Source organism: Acinonyx jubatus, chromosome B1 (genome assembly GCF_027475565.1).
Source record: "Acinonyx jubatus isolate Ajub_Pintada_27869175 chromosome B1, VMU_Ajub_asm_v1.0, whole genome shotgun sequence".
NCBI lineage: Eukaryota > Metazoa > Chordata > Mammalia > Carnivora > Felidae > Acinonyx > Acinonyx jubatus.
This window is the reverse complement of record NC_069382.1, coordinates 96,000,072-96,023,317: the sequence shown is the minus strand read 5'-3', so window position 1 is coordinate 96,023,317 and position 23,246 is coordinate 96,000,072.

Below are 23,246 nucleotides of genomic sequence, written 5' to 3'. Positions count from 1 at the left end.
GTCAAGTTACCATTTAGACATAAGAGTGGAGATCAGGAAAAAATCAGAGGGTGTGGATAATAACTGGAAAGTTTTCAGAAGTAGATTACATTTTTAAGACATGGGAATTGATATGTTTGTTTTGAATTAGGGTGTGTAAAGAGTAAAGACCTGCAAATATCCAAAAATTTTAAAGGATGGGAAAAGGGAGAAAAATGAAAGAGGAAAATGAAAACAAATTAAAAATATAGAAGAAAAAATAAGAAAAATGGTGTCATATGAGGCAATAAAACAGAGTCTTCCCAAAGAGAGGGGCAGAGAACTTTTCAAATACTTGTGAAAGTTTAGAGTAAACAGAGAATGAAAAGTTCCACATTGGATTCAGTAATGTTGGACTTCACTGGTGTTTTAATAAGTAAGAAAGCAAAAGCAAGTAGCTTAAGCAGAGAAGTTTATGAGTTAAATGTGGTGGTAACAGGAAAGATACAATTAGAAAGAGTTTCTGAAGAATGAAAGGTAGTCATTTCAAAATGCTGATAGAAATGACCCAATAGAGAATATGCAGATGAAAATCCAGAAAAACAAACAAACAAACAAACATATTTGGGTTAGAGGAGGTTGGTCTGGCATTTAACTGGGCTAGGCTACATCTAGAAATGTTTTGCTTAGATTGAATCTCCAGGTTGGGTCAAGAAAGGAAGAAAGATAATGGGACTGGCATGGTACAACTGACAAAGTATGAACAATATTAGCCCATGGTTTTACTTATGTCACATAATGGAACTGCTTCAAATATGATTATTTCACTTAGTCCTACCTGATTATAGAAAATTTAAAAATCTTTAAAACACGAAAAGGTGATTGTATTTTTGTGTGTGTGCAGAGATACCAGGTAAGAATAAAAATTGGGAAATGCTGCCTGGCTCTGTAGACGTGTTAAAGGGAAAGAATATCAGAGGGTGGAAGACAGACGCGGCAAAGGAAGAGTACAGGTCAAATCAAGGGCTTTGGAGAACACAAAAGGGTTGGGCAATAAATTTGCCCATGGCAGGATCCCTGTATCACGAGTGAGCATTCAGTCTCCCTGCTTTAACCACACAACCTGGCAGTCTTTCTATCTTTATTCTGAGCTTCCACAAGGTCTATAATTCTCTGCTTCCATATACTAAAAAAAAAAGTATATAAAACTAAAATGTGAATTCAACATTTTCCCCCATTATTACAAAGGCTTCACCAAACTTTGAGATGTAACAATAGGTTACATAATAGATTATGGTGTTTTTAGAGATTTTGTGGTTGTAGGACACTTAAGAAAATTAAAGAGAATTCTGTGCTTTCAGAAATGGTTAAATTTGGAGCAATATCTTTTGGGAAACAAATTTGTCATAACAGTATGTTCAAGGATGTAAGGATGGACCTCTTTTAAAAATAATAATGAAACTATAATCAGTGATGGAAGGTCTTGAATCACCTGCTGACTCAAATGATGGACTAAGGTTCTTGAGAATGGAAACCTCACAGAATGCTTTTTCCCATGAGGTTTCCAGTAGGCTTTGGTTTGTGCCTGGGTTGGAATTACAGTACAAAAGCCTTTTCTGTGGTGGCTCCACTCTGTCTTTTTTGGATACAGCCAATACCAGGAAATGGACTGAGATGAAGAAAAATAGTGGGGGTTTTTTGTTGTTGTTGTTTTTGGTTTTGGTTTTGGTTTGTTTCCCCACTGAAAAGCTAGCAAAAAAAAAAAAAAGAAAAAGAAAAAAAGAAAAAGAAAAAAAAGAAGAAGAAGAAGAAGACTGCTCTGTCTCAGATGAGAGATTACAAAGGTTAAGTGAGTTTGTGTGCTCTAAATAGTTCTACAATAGTGAGTTTTTAAATTAAAAAATAAAATGAAATACTGCTTGCCCAATAGCAGACTCAAGAACTCATCAGAATTTGTAGTTGACAAAACTCTGGAACCTTGCCCTAGACTCAGCTATGGGGGATTTTGGACCTTCGGACTGCTATTTGTATATTAATGTGTAGACAGAGGTAATATAGAAGTGTTAATGGAGTTTTCTATGGGACCTAACTTAGGGTAATGAGACAGACTAGGGATAAAGTTCTTCTCAACATCAAGGAATCCAGAAACATCTCCTATTCGCTAAAATGTGCAATTCTGCTTTTTCAAAATGAGAAAATTGAGTTTACTTTCTGTGGTCTGAAGCCCTCCCACTTTGTTCTGGGACCCCAGAAGCAGGAAACTTATAGCCTAAAAGTGTCTGTGGCACTCTTTGGACACCCAAGGAGAGTAAATCTGCTTAGAAAGTGATATTAAAATTGCAATTACAAAGCCATTTTGCAAATAAGTTCTGAGTTTATGTCCCCAGGCAAGTTTAAAGAGGTCACAATGTTGCTTTAGGTGTTGGGTTTTGGATAAGAGGTAAAATTTGAGGTCCCTTTGCTTTCGTTTTTTTAAGACAAATAAGGTCAGCTCCTGGCTTTCTAACCACAATCAGTTTCATATTAAATTCCTTCCTGAACTTTCACCTTCTTACAAAGACATGCTCTGAAATGGTCTGAATCATAATCCATATTGGAAACAGTTTGCACATTTTGAACGTTAATTTCTCTACAATTTCAACATTTTTATTATTTTAGGTTTTTGCCATCTAGTACACCTCTTCCAATAGATATGTCATGCCTATATTTTATATTATGTATTGACATATTTACTATTAATAGCATATAATATTGATTTTTATTTGAGCTTATTTTTTCTGCACTTTTCAATTTCCTAGTTTTATTGGGTAAAATTATGGTATTTTAGCTAAACTAATATTTGTGTACACACATATACATGCACTCATACATAAAATTGAAATCTTAAGAAATCTTTACTCACAAAATTTTGTCTCGACTTCCTAAGATAAAATGCTCAATATAAGCTCAGATTGGAATGCACTTTAAGAAAACAGAAGCAAAATATGAATAGCTAGATAAGCCAATCTTCTAAACATTTCACTTTCGTTAGGTGCATTGGAACATCCTATTCTCATTTAGCAAAGCTTTTTTCAAGCAAAATAAATCTAAAATTTTAAAGGCACAGTATATGTATAGAAACAAGGTAGGAATTTCCTTACAGAAAATGGGAGGGAAGAAGGAGCTAGTTGTATGATCAAGAGACTATATGAGATTAAGTGCCAGTAAATCTGGGTATGTGTTCCTCCCATATAATAAGTCACTTATAGTCATGTGAAAAAAAAAATCTTAAATAGAAAATGGAGAATTTTGGACAAGATCATATCACATATCTATTCCAAGCCTAAATAATATCTTAGTCTTAGCAACAACAAATACTGATTTATTTGTTGTTATCTTGTTTAGGTTCTTTTTTTTTCTTTCTCTTGCATCATAAATGTGTTTGGTTTTGCTTGTACACATTCTTGACAAACTTGCATTGCTCTTGAATATATATCTTAATTTACATTGGTGGCAGTATAATAATTATCTCTCCTTTATTTTTCTATTCAGTACTCTGTTTTTCATATCCAGCCATGTGTACATCTGATGTTCTGCTCTTAACTGCTATACACATAGTATTTCACAATTTGAATTTGGTACATCTTACGTACTCATTTTCCCGATTATGAACACTCAAACTTCCCCCTAACTCTTCATCCTCACAAGCATTTCTTCAGTATGCAACCTTGACCACTTTATAAACATCTGTGAAAATTTCACTTATGGGATGGGATATCTGGGCTAGGCATGGAGTATATCCATAATTTGAGGTATTAGTGCTATGGTTTTGTCCAGAATTACTCAAGCCAGAATATACTCTCATTGGCCATATGTGAGTTTCTATTATCCCACATCCTCACCAATATTGGTATTAGCCAACTTTCTAATTTTTGACAAACAGTATAAAGTGAAAGCCTTTATTTAAATTTACATTCCTCTCATTGCCAATGGGTCTGAACACCATTTCATGTTGAACACCATTTTATTGTATTATCTTTCATAATACATACATACATATCTGATCCATTTGGAATCTACCATACACATGGTGATATATTAATTACAAATCTTTCCAATAATTTCAACTTGAAATAGTTTACCATGATTAGTTTAAATGAATGAGTAGACTATTTCAATAATACTACTTCAAAGGATATTCTTTTTCTTGTCCTTTATTTATAGCAGTTATATGGTGAAAAATATTTTCACTATAAACTCATCTTTTTCAGGGATGTCAGGTACTTGCTTTAGTAAGAGTCATGCAGTAGAGAAGAAAGGCCCTAATCTGTCTGGGCACAGTGACTTTAAACAACCCAGAGGCAATGCAACATAGGCAGAGAGCCTTTATATCCCTTAGACCCTGAATTACCCATCTTTGCTGCCACTATCCACCAGACAACCCTACTGCTCAGGGGTCTACTTCAAACCCTCAGGAGAAACAACAGCACATTCTAAAATAGAGTAGAAAAGGAAACACTGACATATGACTTATATTGCCTATTTTCACCAACTCCCCCAGCAGGGCATAATTTTCTGCTATAATCATGGTAACAATGGTCTAGCAGCATGTGGACATTGGCCTGGAAGCCTGATAATGATCACTGATTTCTATGCTTAAGAGACAGGTGATAATTGCCCCAGGGCAATTCAGGACAGTTCTGCAGGAACAGAACACAGAAAGCTTTTTTTCTACTCCTGCTTATTATCTTCCTGCTGCCCTCAATTCCTCTCTGCCCAAGTTTGTAGCCATCTGCCTCTGAAAAATACCAGTTTAAGATTGCCTTTATTCTGCCCAGGTGCTTCTCAACTACATCATGAACTACAATATCTGACATTTATATGCTGTTCTGAATTCTACAGGGCACACTACTTCACTATTTCTTTATATTAACTCATTTTATTTTTACAGCAATAAGTGTGGTAGTTGTACAGATAGTTTTATTCCTAGCTTTATAAATGAAGACACAGAAACTTGAAAATGTACAGAAGGTCATATATAGACATAAAAATTAGGACTTTGGGGATTCCTGCGTGGTTAAGTCAGTTAAGTGTCTGACTCTTGATTTTGGCTTAGGTCATGATCTCACGGTTCTTGAGATCAAGCCCCACATTGGACTCCACATGGATCCCCTGCTTGGGATTCTCTCTCTCTCTCTCTCTCTCTCTCTCTCTCTCTCTCTCTGTCTCTGCCCCTCTCCACTGTGTACACATGCACACTCTCACTCTCTTTCAAAATAAATAAATAAACATTAAAAGTATTAGACCTTTTGATTCTGCTGTTGTTTTAGCTATTATTATTGTTAATGATCTTATTCTGCATTATTTGTCTAGATATCATTTTATGATTAAAATATTATAGTACACATAAGAATGTACTCAACATGTTAACCCATGAGTTATTTTGAATATACTTATTCTAATAGATGTGGGAAAGAGATAACCTTGAAGAATTGCCAGATATGCACAAGTGGATGAGAGAGTAGAGGATAAACAAGACAGTAGTAGAGACTGATGTTTCACATATCATTAATCATATTCACATAACCATTGACTAACCCACTCTTCATACCCAGCAATTACAGTCTGACCATAAATTTTAAATCAAAGATCTTTTGTAGTGAATAACATATGTATTCCCATACATGTATGTATATATTCCAGTATATAACACATATTTTTCTAATGTGATAAAATTGTGATATATATTCTATTATGAAAGCCATAGCTCCAAGATTTCCTTAAATACATAATCCTTTCAGGCTGCATGCATTTCCATATATTGCTTGTTTCACTATATTTCAATGCATGCTGTGTTAAAATAATGTGTTAAAAATCACAGTCTTTAAATTTTGTGTTTTGTTTCATAGTTTTAATATGCAAATTCAGCAGTAGAAATACTTTTTATATTATAAAGAACAATTTGTGTATATTTTGTATAAGTTTTCATTAAGTTCTACATAATTTTATTTTTCTATCTCTTTCCTTCCTTCCTCCTTTTCTGCCTTTCTTTTGGTCTGCCTTGCTACATACTACTGATGTATCTATCTACTGCTTATATATTCATATATAAATAAATGATTTTTAGCATCTATGATTGAAAGCCTATGCTTATATTTAGTCCAAACCAAATGTGTTGGGGTGTGAAAAAATGTTATCACTGTTTTTTTTGGCATTGTTTTTGATTACAGATATTAACTCAAGACAAAGCTAGTTTTCCATGCTGAATTTTTAAAACAAATGTGATACAGTACCAGAATTTAAGAAAGGAGGACATGTCTGATTAAGACTATTCATACCTGTCATAGCTTTGACAAAGATAGCCCTTTTAGGATGAAAATTTCCATGCTTGGTCTCAACCAAGAGTATTACCAAAAATGAAGACATTTGTAGTTCAGCTGTCATTATGTTACCAGTGCACAAACATGAAAAACACAATATTTAACAGGGTTTCGTTATTCTCACCTTTTTCTACTGCTATGTTTTAACATACATTTGAACACTGGTTGGAGGAAATGCCCATGTAAGTCTTTAGTAATACTCTGTGTGGCTTTTCAGACCAATAATATTGCACTGACTTGAGAAACATTTGCTAACAGAGTTCGTATTTGCTAACAAGTTTTGCAGATTTGACTGATGTGTTTATAAATACCTAATGTTGGGGCGCCTGGATGGCTCAGTCAGTTAAGAGTCTGACTTCAGCTCAGGTCATGATCTCACAGTTCGTGAGTTCGAGCCCCACGTCAGGCTCTGTGCTGACAGCTCAGAGCCTGGAGCCTGCTTCACATTCTGTGTCTCCCTCTCTCTCTGCCCCTTCCCTCCTCATGCTCTGTCTCTGTCTCAAAAATAAATAAACATTAAAAAAAAATTATAAATACCTAATGTTAGGACTGTCTTCTGAAGCCATGTTGAAATATATTTTCCTAAATGTTTATCTATATAATCATGACAACAATAAAAATATGGCTCCACTCACTTTAATAGATTAAATGACAGCTACTGATTTTCTTCCATTTATTTGCTCAGCTAATATAGAATTTTATGAATTAAAATTAAAACTCATTTCATGAAGTCTGTCTAGATTTGATTCTCAATTTCAGTTAGCATGAAATTCAATTTGATTAATTTAAGTATACAGGTGACCACTTTAAAACTAATTCTACCATAGTGAATTGATCAAGAGTGTGACCGTTGTTAGTTGTTGCTTGGGTAACCACCTAAATGACTTTAAAGATCCTCTATGGGAGAAGTCCACTTGGAAAGTAAAGGAAGAAATTTGACCCTGATGATGATTATCACATTTCTGCCTATCCTCAGTTTCTCTTCAGTGCAATTTAAACCTAGACAAGTTAGGCATATATAAATACCTTCCAACACCAATGTGTTATGAATCTATGAATGTGTTCAGGGTTTTTGTATCTTACATATCTAGCAGGTTCCCAGAAGCAATATTAATGAGAAAGGCTCTAATAAATAGCATTGTCTAAACACCTAATGGAAAAGAGTATTTTTTTTTTCCAGCCAGTCAGGAAAACTCCACTCTTCAAGATATTCTGAACTGGAATAAATATTAACTCAAATAAATGACAATATTTTAGACTATCACAGAGAGATGTTGAAATAATTTTGAATATTATTTTACAGAGACAGAAATAGATAATTATCAATGTTTTATTAGAATGGCATTATTGGAAGTCAAAATCTTCTATGGATATAGAAATAATTCATTTAATTAAAAGTTAACTTGAATGGTTAATTATTACTCATCTGAAGTGTGTCTTTATTTTTCAGTGTTTTTTGATATCTTTACTGTTTTTCTTTCAGAAACTTTGATTTTAAAAAGTGAATATTTTGGGAGCATCACAATATTAAAACATATATAGAAGTTATTCTATTAGTTAAATCTGAGTCAGACTTTTATTTCAGGAGTAAAACCATTCTAAGGACTCTAAAAAGACCAAGTATACATCCTTTGGATTATGGCTTCCATAAAGTCTAATTACTTTTCCTATTTAGAAGGAACATATATCAAATTTATGTAGGCTTCTGTCATTATCACTGATAGCATGCCAGGTGTTCACAGTTTATCACTGTCATAACAATTCAAAGATCTATGTAAAACCATGTATAGTGAAAAAATATCTAAGCAGGTTTGAATTTTAAGTGCTATTTTTTATTTTTGCATATATAAGATCATGTATTTGTGGATATGGATGTGCGTTACATTGTTGTTTGAGGAAATACACTGATGACAATTTTAAGGTCATAAGAAATTTGTTTGTAAGTATAGACAATGGTTTAGAATCATAATGTAGGAAGTATATTTTTATAATTATTTCTAAGATTTCTGATATATTATTTTTTAATTTAATATCTGTAGAAAGAAAATAGGATTTAAGAATTTGGCAAATTCAATGAAACATGTTTGTACATTTGGTATTTTCCATAATTATCCTCATTCTGAAATTTTGACAAATTCAATGTGTTATTCTTTTTAAAAAATTCTTGTTCAAAGCATTAGTGCACACATGTGTGTATGTGTGCATGTGTTTGTGTGTGTGTCTATATATGTAAATGTATCTACAGCTCTACAGCAAATAAAAAAGTCCTAGTCATGACAAAATCATTTCTAAAAATGTGCACTGTTGGAATTTAGGACTGAAACAAAAGAACAGTTTCTTTGAATAGTGACGGGAAACTTGAGGATATTTGGTAACAGCAACAGCAACCCTTGGCAAAGCTCATAGGAACACCTTACTCAATCAGATTTGGATCCAAAGGTCTCTGTAGTTCAGGTTTGGGTTGGAATAGATTCTCCACATATGAAGAAACATAAAAGTAATCCTTCACTGATTTTCATTCACTAGGCAACCACTTCCTAAATCTGAATGCAATACCCTTTACTATGCCTCATTCTTTCCATGTTACTTTTGTGCATGTTATGTATCAACCCTGCTTTAATAATACTACCTTTATATATTTTAAGGAGCCAAAGAATAAACAAGCATGGATAGTTTTCTCAACATATAAGTGCCAAGAATCACTACTCCTGAGCAGATAAGATATGGAAAATCAGAATAAAACCTTAGTGATACATTTAATTTGATTCTACACATACTCAACATTCAAAGTCTGGCCACAGACAATGTGGAAATTGTACTCCCTTTTCCCCTAAAATGTTACAATACAGTATGTGTACAGCTATATAATTTTCTAATATAATAAAATTGTGATATATATATTCTATCATGAAAGTCATAGTTCCAAGATTTTTCTAAAATAGAATATATGCCATACTTTTGTGTTAGTTACCCCATCACTATATTTGTACGTTTTATACCTCATATCCTATTTTTTAAATTTTAAAATAGTATTATTACATATCTCTACTAGAAACATAAAAATGCTATGGGCAATTTGAGAAAGACCATATTAAATCCTGCTGGGGGGGGGGGTTTGGGGGAGGGAATTGAGACCTACGAAAGCTCCTTGCAGGAAGTGAAGTTCACTGTTCAAAAGTCTGCTTAATTAGAGATTGTTTTTCAGGTTTACATTAGAGAATTCAAACCTCCAGCTACACTCTCACAGTTTGATCGTTATTGATGATAATTGTTTTTAATAGAAGCAAGAAACTAGATGATGCCACTTGAGTTTTGTTGGACTCAGTGTTTTCAAATATTTAGATTCTTCTAATATAAAAAAATCAGAGTATTTCCTTTAAAAAGTTGTATTTCTAGCCTCCTTAAAAATCAAAGCATGTGGCAAAAGCAAACCCTCATTTCTACTTAGCAACTGTTGACTGCAGCACATCCATTCCCATGTGCCCACCCAGTCCACACCACTAATTTCACATGGGCAATATAATCACGGGAACTTTCACCCCTACTTGAGAAATTTAGAAAGAAAGGCTTGCCTCCTTCACTCTACATAATTCTGTACTATATATAATTCTACATTACTTATTAAAATATCATTAACTCAATTATAGTTATAACTATATTAATTATAATATGTCAGTTATAGTAACTATATTAATTATATAACATTATCTTATAAAACGAGTAAAATGCTTCCCAGAATAGGGGTGCCTGGGTGGCTCAGTCAGTTAAACGTCCGACTTCCGCTCAGGTCATGATCTCACAGTTCGTGGGTTCGAATTCCCCATCAGTCACTGTGTTGACACCTGAGAGCCTAGAGACTGCTTCGGATTCTGTGTCTAAACGTTAAATAAATAAATGTTAATTTTTTTAATAAATAAATAAACAAACAACTGAGACTTGTCTGTGTCTCTCTGCCCCTCTCCTGCTTGAACTCTGTCTCTGTCTCTCAAAAATAATAAATAAATGTTAAAAATGTTTTTAAAGGGGTGCCTGGGTGGCTCAGTCGTTAAGTGTCTGACATCGCTCAGGTCATGATCTCGCGGTCCGTGAGTTCCAGCCCCGCGTCGGGCTCTATGCTGACAGCTCAGAGCCTGGAACCTGTTTCAGATTCTGTGTCTCCCTCTCTCTGACCCTCCCCTGTTCATGCTCTGTCTCTCCCTGTCTCAAAAGTAAATAAAACATTAAAAAAAAATTTTAAAAAATGTTTTTAAAAATTCTTCCAAGAATAAATAAAAGAAGTTGAAAACACTTTATCCAAATTGATGAAGGATAAAGTTAGTCCACTTACTTATAATTTATAAATTCTTAAACTATGGTTTTCATAATAACTTGACCCTAAATAGTTTGATGGAAGTGGATAGAGTCTCTTTGTAAACCCTAAAGAATTTGTTAAAGAGTATGCAGGTAGATGGGAAATAAATGTATACATAATGTCTAATACAATCAACTAAGTTAGATATATTCATCAGAGAGTTTAATAAGATTGATCTAAGTTTAGATTCCCATGGTGGAAGCAAGAAGCAAACCCAGTATTTTCAGTTACCAGCATATTTTTTGCTAGAGAAAAAGTTCAAACTAATCTAAATGATGCAGAAGATATTCAAAACTCTCAGAATTCATTTTATCTAATTCTCATGATGTGGGGGCCATTATGTCTAATCTATGTATCACATATTTGTGATCTTGTTATGCTTCTGTTACTATGGACACTTGGTTTTTCTTCTAAACTATTTCTCCAACTAAAGAGTTTTTGTTGTTGCTATTTGTGTTTTAGTGCATCTTGCTGACAAAGCTGCCTTCCAGGAATTATACACTGGACTTCTCTCCCTTCTTTCTTCTGCATGGGCTAGTCAAGGTTTAATTTGCATAACTTAGTGAGCAGCTTATGCCAGAACCCAAGAACCTGCCTAAAAACTTCCTAGTATTTTAATGTAGAGTCCCCAAGAACATAACTCTATTTTACAAGTATTTTTTCAGTGAATGATAGTGTTCTTATAATTTCCAAAATTGTGTCTAATTTTCTAGGTAAAACATATAAGTTATAGATTGATATATGAATTATCAAGATAATACTCATTAGTTCAAGAAAGCTCAAAGCCCTAAGCCACATATTTCTGATAATTTTTTTCTATTAAGCAAAAGTATCTGAATTAATTTAGATCTAGACTCATAAAACAGACATTTGCTTTAAAGTTATTTTTATCTTTTATGTCTTTAGTAAGTTTATATGTAAATGTTTTAGCAAATTAAATATTCTGAAGAGGATGTAGAGTAGCATTTCTTCAAATATGGTCCTTGAAAATATTTCTGAAGAATGTTAATTTGTGTTCAGCAAATATAGAGTTTTTGTACAAAAAGAAAACAGCCCTGCCAACCAATACATATCCTAAATACAAACTGATAAATAAGAAGTAGCCATCTTCTCAATTCTTTAAGCCAAATGAAAAGAAATGAAACTTTTGTTATAGGTAAACATGTTAATTTGATTTTCTTTCCTATCCCTCCTAAAGTCTATCTGCACAGGTTGCTGAGTGAACTTGACTAATTGTCATATTTCAAATATAAATCAAATATATTAATTTAGCCAAAAGAGTGAGGCGATTCAATAAAGAGAGAGTATTTGATTAAAATAAAATGCCACGGCCTCCACAGTGTTTTCTGTTACGGTCCAAATCTAGAAAAGTTCCCCATAATGTTCTTATAAAGTGGAATTATCTCCTCACTTTCTGAAGTTACAGCATTGTATCACTTGTGTATTAGACCATAAAAGAGTACATTTGGTTTTGAAACATGATGTATTATGTATATGGTTTCTCAAAAAGATTATATTTTAAATATATTTTTGGGAAAAATATCAAGAAGGGTAAAAATCTAGGTTTTCTTATTGGGCTTAAAAAGAAACATATCTAATGTATATTTTCTACCTTTATTACATTCTGCAGTTTTTACTTCCTCTGTTATTCCATGATCCCAGATAGGTATCTAAACATAAGGAAGGCAGACTGTTTTCACAGCTGCTCTTACAGTTATACCTATGCACTGTAGACCACACAGGGGGATCACAATTGCTCGACCGTTAAAGCAATACCAAGTGATGTTTTACTCAAATGTATTTAATTGCCCTGCTTAGTGATAATTTCTGTGTACATGTACTCATCAGTATGGGACATATCACTAAGGAGATTTATTTTGAAGAATTATATTTTGGAGTAACATGAAAGGGAGGAATGGTACATAGCAACATCATAAAATAATTAAAGTCTCATGTTCTAGAAAGTAAAAAGGTGATTGATTGTGTCCGTTGTGCCCAAGAACATACCCAAGACATCTCAAACACACACTTAAGATAAGAAAGAAATAAGTGCAAGTAGAAGTCAAAGTGTCATCATGGAAGATGATATTCTGCTTGCCAAAGTAATTTCTCAGTGCATTCAAGTGAATCACACCATTTCCATGTCTATTATTCAGTTCAGATTATCACATCCATTACACATACACACACACACACACACACACACACACACACACACCCTTCATAACCAAAATCTGTCATCTGTCAATAAAGTGAAACAAAAGGAAAAACAAAACAAACAAACAAACACACCCAAAATACTACATTTAACATACATTGAGCATCTCAAAAGCCAGAATCCATCTCTGTGATCAATTTCATCTTCCAAACATATGTAGCCTTAGAACCAACATCTACCTATCTTTAACAAAAAGATGAAAAGCCTCCCGGGCATTTGAAGGTATAAAATGGAATGTTCTGCCACTTTTTTTAAGTTTTTAAGAATATGAAGATGGGAATTGAATATTTCAATATGCTGTTTCACTTCTCGAAGGTTATCTTTGAAAATGGCTTTTAAGAAAGAAGAGATCAATTGACTCACAGCTATGAAATATCAAAACACAAAAACTAACACTTTGATTTCTATTTCACTATTTCATTGAACATTCAGGATGGTTTACAGGTTTATTTAATTCCACAGAGAAGTAAGGCCAAACCACTAAAGAGAAAAATATCAGCTTTTTATGCCAGATTGCTTCTAATAATCCCCAAGAAGGCTTTGTACCAAAAATGTGCAGCCAAGACTCAGTTGCTTAATTTATTTATTAAAAAAAATAACATCTATTTATTTTTGAGAGAGAGAGACAGAACGTGATCAGGGAAGGGGCAGAGAGAGAGAGAGAGAGAGAGAGAGAGAGAGAGAGAGAGACAGCATCCAAAGCAGGCTTCAGGCTCTGAGCTATCAGCACAGAGCCCAACGTGGGGCTTGAACTCATGTACTACGAGATCAGGACCTGAGCCAAAGTTGAAGGCTTAACCGACTGAGCCACCCAAGCACCACTTAGTTGCTTTTTTATTAAGTAACACATGGAACTCATTGATCCTACTCTACTACAACAATCTAAAGGTTTTTTTTTTTTGAAAATCAGCTTCCCAGTATGGATCTACCTCATCTCACCTGCAGTTGTTTTTGCCTATATAATTTTAAGAAGCCTGATAAAGATGCTTATTTTTAATAAAAATAACTGATACTCTTGACATTTTACCCTTTTTTAAAGTCTTTTAAATGTGCCAAAACATTTAATTTGAAAACTACATTATGAAATATATAAAATTAAAGATAATTCAAAGATGAGAAAACTGACTGAAAGAGAGCTCAGGTTCTTTCTGCAAAGTCACATTGCTAGTACAGTGGCAGAGTATGAATCTGAACTCCAGCAGACTGGCCTATGAGCCTATCCTCATAAATACAGTGTTAATATGCCTCTATGCTTAGTGTCCACTCTTTTAAAACCCTAACAAAAGATAACATTAACTGTGGTCTACAAAGAAAGGCTGTTTGATCCATCTATATTTATCCTGAACATCAAAAGGATTCTGAATGTGCACAGAATTCTCTAAAAAAATGAAATGCTCTGGTTTATGTCTGAAAATAAATATTAAAGATTACAATAACCAAAGGCTAGGAGCAACATGCTAAGTCTCTAACTATCTGAATCTAGAAGACTTGTAAAAAAACACTATAAGCAAAATAAAAAGATATGTGAAACAAGGAAAATAATAGGTAAAATACAAACATTCTCCTAAAGCAGATTTATATGACACTACTAACATTTATCAGCCAAAACCATGTAATGATAATATTTAAAATGACACATATAGTGAGCACGATGTTTTACAATTTTTGAACTTCATTCACAAACATTCGGGCTGTTGAGCCTCAGTTTCCATGTGGTGGGAAGATGGAGATAGGCCTTCTTACAAAGGTAAGAAAATTGATATGAAGATTGTCTGATAGCTACTTGGTAACATATTTTTAATCTTTTATCATCAGTTATTTTTACATAAAAATGTTTTTTGAAAATACAATCCTATATACTTTAAGAAAACATAAACTGCGAATAATAAGTGACAGAGCTCTAGCCACAAACTTGATCCATTTCAATTTGAATCTTCACAAATTTATTTTGGATTCTTCTATATCAGGAATACACAGCATTTTCCCAAAGTCATCATCAATATTTAATTGTAACTTGATCTCTAGCACCTCCTTTTTACTTTTTTTAACTTTCTCTTAGGTTTCTTCCAACAAAACTCAACTTTATACAAAAACTTCTATCCTTAGAGTTGAAGACATCAGAATATTTGTGGATCTAAAAGAAAACATCCACCAAGGTTGAATTTTTCATTTTTCATTTGGCTGTTTAGCAACATATAGGCATAGCTGTATTCCAGAGACATGATAGTATTTTTATTTCAAATATTTTATTTTTCTCCCAATTCTTCAATTCTTAAAGACTCTTTTTTTTTCTAAGCCCATTTTCTTCTTTTTTGGCTAATTTCAAAGGAGTGTTGTATTTTTACTAAGCCAAAGCAAACTTCAATTGCAAAAGTGTTTTTCATTTATTTTAGATATATTAAGATTTCTGTGTGGGTGTCATGAAGTAAAAGTGTGCAGAATTAGCAACTTCTTTGTAGTTAAGATTTTTTTTGAGATAAAATTTACCTACAGTGAAAAACAGAAATATGAAATGTGCATTTCAATGAGTTTTAACAAATATATATACTAAAGTAACCAAACTACTGCTTGAGATACAGAACAATTCCTTCACACCAGAAAATTTATTTTCCCCATTTTTAATGTCCATTACCCACTGGCAAATACAATTCTGATTTCTATCACCATACATTTTTAGTATCATACACTATTATTGAGCTTAATATAAATGATTCTTTTCAAATTAGTGTTGTGTATGGTATAAAGTAGGAGAAGAGTATTATTTTTTCCCATTCATTTTTCCAGTTTTCCAAGTTCCATATGTTAAAAAAGACTTTCTTTACATATTTTGGATATTAACTTCTAATGGATATATCACTTGCAAATATCTTCCCCCATTCAGTAGGCTGCCTTTTTGTTTTGTTGATGGTTTCCTCTGCTGTGTGAAAGGGCTTCATTTTGATGTAGTCCCAATAATTTATTCTTGCTTTTGTTGCCCTTGCCTTAGGAGACATATCTAGAAAAGTGCTGCTATAGCCTATGTCAGAAAAATTACTGCCTGTGTTATCTTCTAGGATTTATATAGTTTTAGCTCTCATGTTTAGTCTTTTATCCATTTTGATCTTATTTTTGTGTGCAGTGTTAAAAGTTTCATTCTTTTACATGTAGCTGTCCGATTTTTCTAGTACCACTTATTGAAGAGACTAGCTTTTCCCCTTGGATATAGCTGTCTCCATTGTCATAGTTTATTTGGCCATATCATCATGGGTTTATTTCTGGTGTCTTTATTTTGTTCTATTCATCTATGTGTCTATTTTTGTGCCAGCACCATACTACTTTGATTACTATAGCTTTGTAGGGTATCTTGAAATCTGAAATTGTAGTACCTCCAGCTTTTGTTATTCTCTCTTAAGATTGTTTTGGCTATTTGGGGTCTTTTGTTTTACACAAATTTTAGTATTATTCTAGTTTTGTGAAAAATGCTATTGGTATTTGTTAGGAATTATATTAAGTCCTTAGATTGCTTTGGGTAATATGGATATTTTAAATGAAAAACAGAAATACCATATGATCCAATAATTCCACTGTTTGGTATTTAACCAAAGAAAATGAAAAGACTAATTTGAAAAGCTATATGTACCTCTATGTTTACTGCAGCATTGTTTACAATAGCTAAGATATAAAAGCAACCATCAATGGACAGATGGATAAGGAAGATGTGACACAAATATATATAATATATATATAATATAATATAATATAATATAATAGTCATAAAATGGATGAGATTGTGTCATTTGAGACAACATGTATAAATCTGGGGTGAATTATGCTAAGTGAAATAAGTCATACTAAGAAAAACAATTACCATGTTAATCTAAAAAAAAAACAAAAAACAAAAAACCTCACCAAAACCCAAAAAACCCAAATCCCCCCAAACAAAAGAATAAACAAAAATTAGAATCAGACCTGTAAATACAGAGAACTGATGGTTGCCAGAGGTGGGGAGGAGGGGAATGGGCAAAATGTGTAAAGGGGAGAGGGAGATACAGGCTTCCAGTTACAGAGTGAATAAGTCATAGGAAAAAAAAGACACAGCATAAGGAATACAGTCAATGATATTATGGTAGCAGTGTATTGTGACAGATGGTAGCTACACTTGGGGTAAACATATCATAGTGTATAAATTTGTCAAATCACTATGTTGTACACCTGAAACTGATGTAACATTGTGTGCCAACTATATTAAAAAAAAACACAAAAAACAAAAAACACTTTCTTTCTCCATAGAATTGACTTGGTGCCTTGGCTAAAAATTGGCTACATAAGGGCACATTTATAAACTCGCTATTTTGTTGATCTAATTGTCTACTCTTAGGCTGAAAGCACAAGAGCTTTGTAGCTTTGCAGTAACTCTGGAATTCATGTAGTGTAATTCTTTCAACATTGTTCTTATTATTTGCACTATTGTTAATACCATGAATTGACATGTTATTTAAGCTTGATATTTTCTATTGAAAACCTGTTGGAATTTTGACTGGAGACTTTGAAGCTCTATATCATTTGAGAGACAATTAACTTAATATTAATAATACGGAATCTTGAGTGTATGTAATTAGTATTATAAGTCATCTTTAATTTCTCTTACCAATTCTCTTTTTATTTTCAAGAGCACACGTCTTAGACATATTTCCTAAACCTTACCTAAAATTTCATAGATAGATAGATAGATAGATAGATGTATTTTAAAATAGTAATTAAACCATTTCTATTTCCATGTGTCATTTTCTATAGTATATGAATAAAGGTAATAATTATTTACCTCTTATCCTATGAGTTTACCAATTTATTTATTCCAGTACTGGGGAGAGTAGGAAGCAGGAGAAAGGGGATTACTTAGAATAGTCTTATGTAAGGGGGAGGAACCAAGATGGCGGAATGGCATGGAAGTTTTTTGTGTGTCTCCCATCCATGAAATACAGCCAGACCAACACTAAACCATCCTACACACCTATAAAACTAATTGGAGGATTAACACAACAATCTGCACAAACTGAACCACAGAATTCAGCAGGTACGTGGCGCGGAGAGGTGAACTTGGGAAGAGAGAAGCCGGCGATGGGCAGGGAGCTGACTCTGCAGGCAGACAGAGATGGAGACTGGGGTGAGCGGGGAAATATGGGAAAAGCACCCCTCCCCAAAAGCAGCTGGAGAGAAAGGGGAAAATTGGAAACAGCAGTAGGGACTGAACTAAAAAGGGAGAAAGGAGAAAGGACAGGGTTTAAATTCCATTAAGACTGTAAACAGGGGAGCACAAAGGCTGCAACTCTGCAGCTCCATGCCTGGTGGTGCTCTGGTGGGAAGGGTGAATCCCCAGGAACAGAGTGGAGTCTGGGAGGTTCTCAGGCTACATGGGAAAAAGTGGTTCCATTGCTGGAAGGATATTTGGTAGAGACTGCTGAAGCCACCTGGTCCCAGCAGACCCCAGAAAACGGCCACATTCCCCGGTGCTGGAACAAGGTCATTAACTGTGAAGACTGGTGCCAGATGTCTGTTGTGATTTTCCACAATCCCTGAAACGTCGCTGCTACACTATCTCACGAACTTTTTCTGAGGCAGGCTGGCACCTGGCCACAGTCTTGGGGCACTGGCAGAAGCAGGGTCCAGCAGGCATTCCTAGGTGCAGCCAGCATTTGGCCATGGCATGGTGAGACCCTCCTGCAAAGGGGCAGAACGGGTCAAACCCACAGAGCCTCAGAAGTAAGGGGCCAGGGAAAGAACTGCATGTGAGACAAAACTCAGGAGAGAGGTACTGCCTGGGGCTTGGTCATGGACAGTGAAGAAATGGGGAGTGGACGAAAGCTGAAGACCGAGGACGGGTGTGCGATTGCTGTCTGCTGATCAGAGAGAAAAGTTCCCATACTAGAGACTGGGTAGGTGGGTGACGCCATTTTCACCACTCCCATGCATGCGCATACACACCGAGGAGCCCTGCAACAATCCACCCTGGTAAGGTAGCAGCACCATCTAGTGGAGAACAGAGCTGTTACACTGAACCCGCCCATTGGGCCAACCTGTCTCTTCAAGAACACAAATCTCATCGCCTACTCATGTGGACTATAAAATGCTACATAGTCTGACTTCTAGGGGAAAATGAAGAAATTTCAGTCCTATTTCAATTTGTTAGTAGGACCATCTAAACAATTTTCTTTCTTTTTTTTCTTTTTTTCTTTTTTTCTCCTTTACACTATACTTTTTATTGAATATAGAAAGAGAAAAACATTCATTTTTATTTTCAATTTTTACTAAAAATATTTTCAATTTTTTAACTATATTTTTTACTATTGTGTAATTTTTTTCAGATCTATCTTACTTCCATCATTCTATTTTAGTCGACTTCAGTGGTTCACCTTTTCAAATTTTCAAATGATTTCCTTGTTTTCTTTTTTCTTTTTCTTTTTTCTCTTTTAAGTTCCTTTTTCCTGAATGCAGAAAGTGAAAAACTTCATTTTAACTTTCAATTTCTATTAAAAATATTTTTCTTTAATTTATTACTATATTTTTTGCTATTATGTAAATTTTTTCAAATTCTATTTACTTCCATCATTTTATTTTAGTCTACTATAGTGTATTCACTTTTCAAATTTCCAAACGATTGCTTTTTTTCTCTTTTTGCTCTTTCTTGTTTTTCTTTTTCTTGAATATAGAAAGAGAAAAAATTCCATTTTTATTTTTAATTTTTATTAAAAATATTTTGTTTAATTTTTTCCTACTATATTCTTTACTTTTGTGTAAATTTTTTCAAACTCTATTTTACTCCCATCATCTCATTTTACTCTACTTCAGTGTATTCATTTTTTCAAATTCTCAAATAATTTCCTTCGCACCCCCCCCCTTTTTTTTCTCTATCTGTCAAACCACTTTCAACACCAAGACCAAAACACACCTAGGATCTAGCATCATTTATTAGATTTTTTTTTTGCATGTGTGTTTTTACTTTTTTAATTTAATATACTTTTTTTTACTTTGTTTAAGTTTAATTTTTCTACCTCATTAATTCCTTTTCTCCCTTCAAAATGACAAAATGAAGGAATTCACCCCAAAATAAAGAGCACAAAGAAACGACAGTCAGGGATTTAACCAACACAGATACAAGCAAGATGTCTGAAACAGAATTTAGAATCAAGATAATAAAAATACTAGCTGGAGTCAAAAATAGAAGAATCCCTTTCTGCAGAGATAAAAGAAGTAAAAAATAGAATGAAATTAAAAATGCTATAACTGAACTGCAATCATGGATGGATGCCGCGATGGCAAGGATGGACGAGGCAGAACAGAGAATCAGCTATATAGAGGACAAACTTATAGAGAATAATGAAGCAAATAAAAAGAGGGAGATTAAGGCAAAAGAGCATGATTTAAGACTAAGAGAAATCAGTGGCTCATTAAAAAGGAACAACATCAGAATCATAGGGGTCCCAGAAGAGGAAGAGAGAGAAATAGGGGTAGGAGGGTTATGTGAGCAAATCATAGCACAAAACATTCCTAACCTGGGGAAAAACACAGACATCAAAATTCAGGAAGCACAGAGGACCCCCATTAGATTCAACAAAAACCGACCATCAACAAAGCGTATCATAGTGAAATTTACAAAACACTCAGGCAAGGAGACAATCATGAAAGCAGCAAGGGAAAAAAAAGTCCCTAACCTACAAGGGAAGACAGATCAGGTTTGCAGCAGACCTATCCACAGAAACTTGGCAGGCCAGGAAGGAGTGGCGGGATATATTCAGTGTGCTGAATCAGAAAAATATGCAGCCAAGAATTCTTTATCCAGCAAAGCTGTCATTCAAAATCAGAATTATAGTTAAAATATAAATATAAACATAAAATATAAATCAAAATATAAAATATATATATAATATAAAATCAAAATTTATATATATATACACACACACCAAAATCAACAAAGATTAGAAAGGACCAGAGAACACCACCAGAAACTCCAACTCTACAAGTATCATAATGGCATATATTCATATCTTTCAGTACTCACTCTAAAAGTCAATAGACTCAATGCTCCAATCAAAACACATAGGGTAACACAATGGATAAGAAAACAAGATCCATCTGTATGCTGTTTACAAGAAACACACTTTAGACCTAAAGACACCTTCAGATTGAAAATAAAGGGATGGAGAACCATCTATCATGCTAATGGTCAACAAAAGAGAGCCGGAATAGCCATACTTATATAAGACAATCTAGACTTTAAACGAAAGACTGTATCAAGAGATGAAGAAGGGCATTATATCATAATTAAGGGGTCTATCCACCAAGAAGACCTAACAATTGTAAACATTTTTGTGCCAAATGTGGAAGCACATAAATATATATATTAGTTGATCACAAACATAAAGAAACTCATCAATAGTAATACCATAATAGTAGGAGACTTCAACACCCCACTCACAGCAATGGACAGATCATCTAATCAAAAATTCAACAAGGAAACAATGGCTTTGAATGACACACTGGACCAGATGGACTTAACAATACATTCAGAACATTTCATCCTAAAGAAGCAAATACACATTCTTCTCCAGTGCACATGGAATGTTCTCCAGAATAGACCATATACTGGTACACAAATCAGCCCTAAGTAAGTACAAAAAGATCAAGATTATACTGCACATATTTTCAGACCACAACTCTATGAAACTCAAAATCAACCACAAGCAAAAATTTGGACAGGTAACAAATACTTGGAGACTGAAGAACATCCTACTAAAGAATGAATGGGCTAACCAAGCAGTTAAAGAGGAAATTAAAAGGTACATGGAAGTCAATGAAAATGTTAAAACCACAACCCAAAACCTCTGGGATGCAGCAAAGGCAGTCATAAGAGGAAAGTATATAGCAATCCAGGCCTTCCTAAAGAAGGAAGAAGGATCTCAGATACACAACCTAACCTTACGCCTTAAGGAGCTGGAAAAAGAACAGCAAATAAAACCCCAAACCAGCAGAAGACAGGAAATAATAAAGATTAGAGCAGAAATTAATGCTATCAAAACCAAACCAAACCAAACCAAACCAGTAGAACAGATCAATGAAACCTGAAGCTGGTTCTTTGAAAGAATTAAAAAAATTGATAAACCACTAGCCAGTTTGATCAAAAAGAAAAAGAAAGGACCCAAATAAATAAAATCAAGAATGAAAGAAGAGAGATCCCCACCAACACAGCAGAAGTCAAAACAATAATAAGAGAATATTATAAGAAATTATATGCAATAAAATGGGCAATCTGGAAGAAATGGACAAATTCCTAGAAACATAGACACTATCAAAACTGAAACAGGAAGAAATAGAAAATTTGAACAGACCCAAAACCAGTAAGGAAATTGAATTAGTAATCAAAAACCTGCCAAAAAACAAGAGTCCAGGGCCAGATGGCATTCCAGGAGAATTCTACCAAACATTTAAGAAGAGTTAACACCTATTATCTTGAAACTGTTCCAAAAAATAGAAACGGAAGGAAAACTTCCAAACTCTTTCTCTGAAGCCAGCATGACTTTGATTCCAAAACCAGACGGAGACCCCACTAAAAAGAATAACTATAGACCAAATTCCCTGATGAACATGAATGCAAAAATCCTCAACAAGATATTAGCCAACGGGATCCAACAATACATTAAAAAAATCACACACCACGACCCAGCGGGACTTATACCTGGGATAAAGGGCTGGTTCAATACCCACAAAACAATTAATGTGATTCATCAAGTCAATAAAAGAAAGGACAAGAACCATATGATCCTCTCAATAGATGCAGAGAAAGCATTTGACAAAATACAGTATCCTTTCTTGATTAAAACCCTCAAGAAAGTAGGGGTACAAGGAGCATATCTTGAGATCATAAAAGCCATATATAAATGACTCAATGCTAATATCATCCTCAATGGGGAAGACCTGAGAGCTTTCCCCCTAAGGTCAGGAACAAGACAGGGATGTCCATTCTCACTACTGTTATTCAACAGAATATTGGAAATCTTAGCCTCTGCAATCAGAAAACACAAAGACATAAAAGGCATCCAAATTGGCCACGAGGAGGTCAAACTTTCAGTCTTCACAGATGACATGATACTCTGTATGGAAAACCCAAAAGATTCCACCAAAAAACTGCTATAATTGATTCACGATTTCAGCAAAGTTGCAGGATATAAAATCAATGCAGAGAAATCGGTTGCATTCCTATACACCAAAAATGAAGCTACAGAAAGAGAAATCAAGGAAACGATCCCATTTACAGTTTCACAAAAAATCATAAAATACCTAGGAATAAATCTAACCAAAGAAGTGAAAAATCTATACACTGAAAACT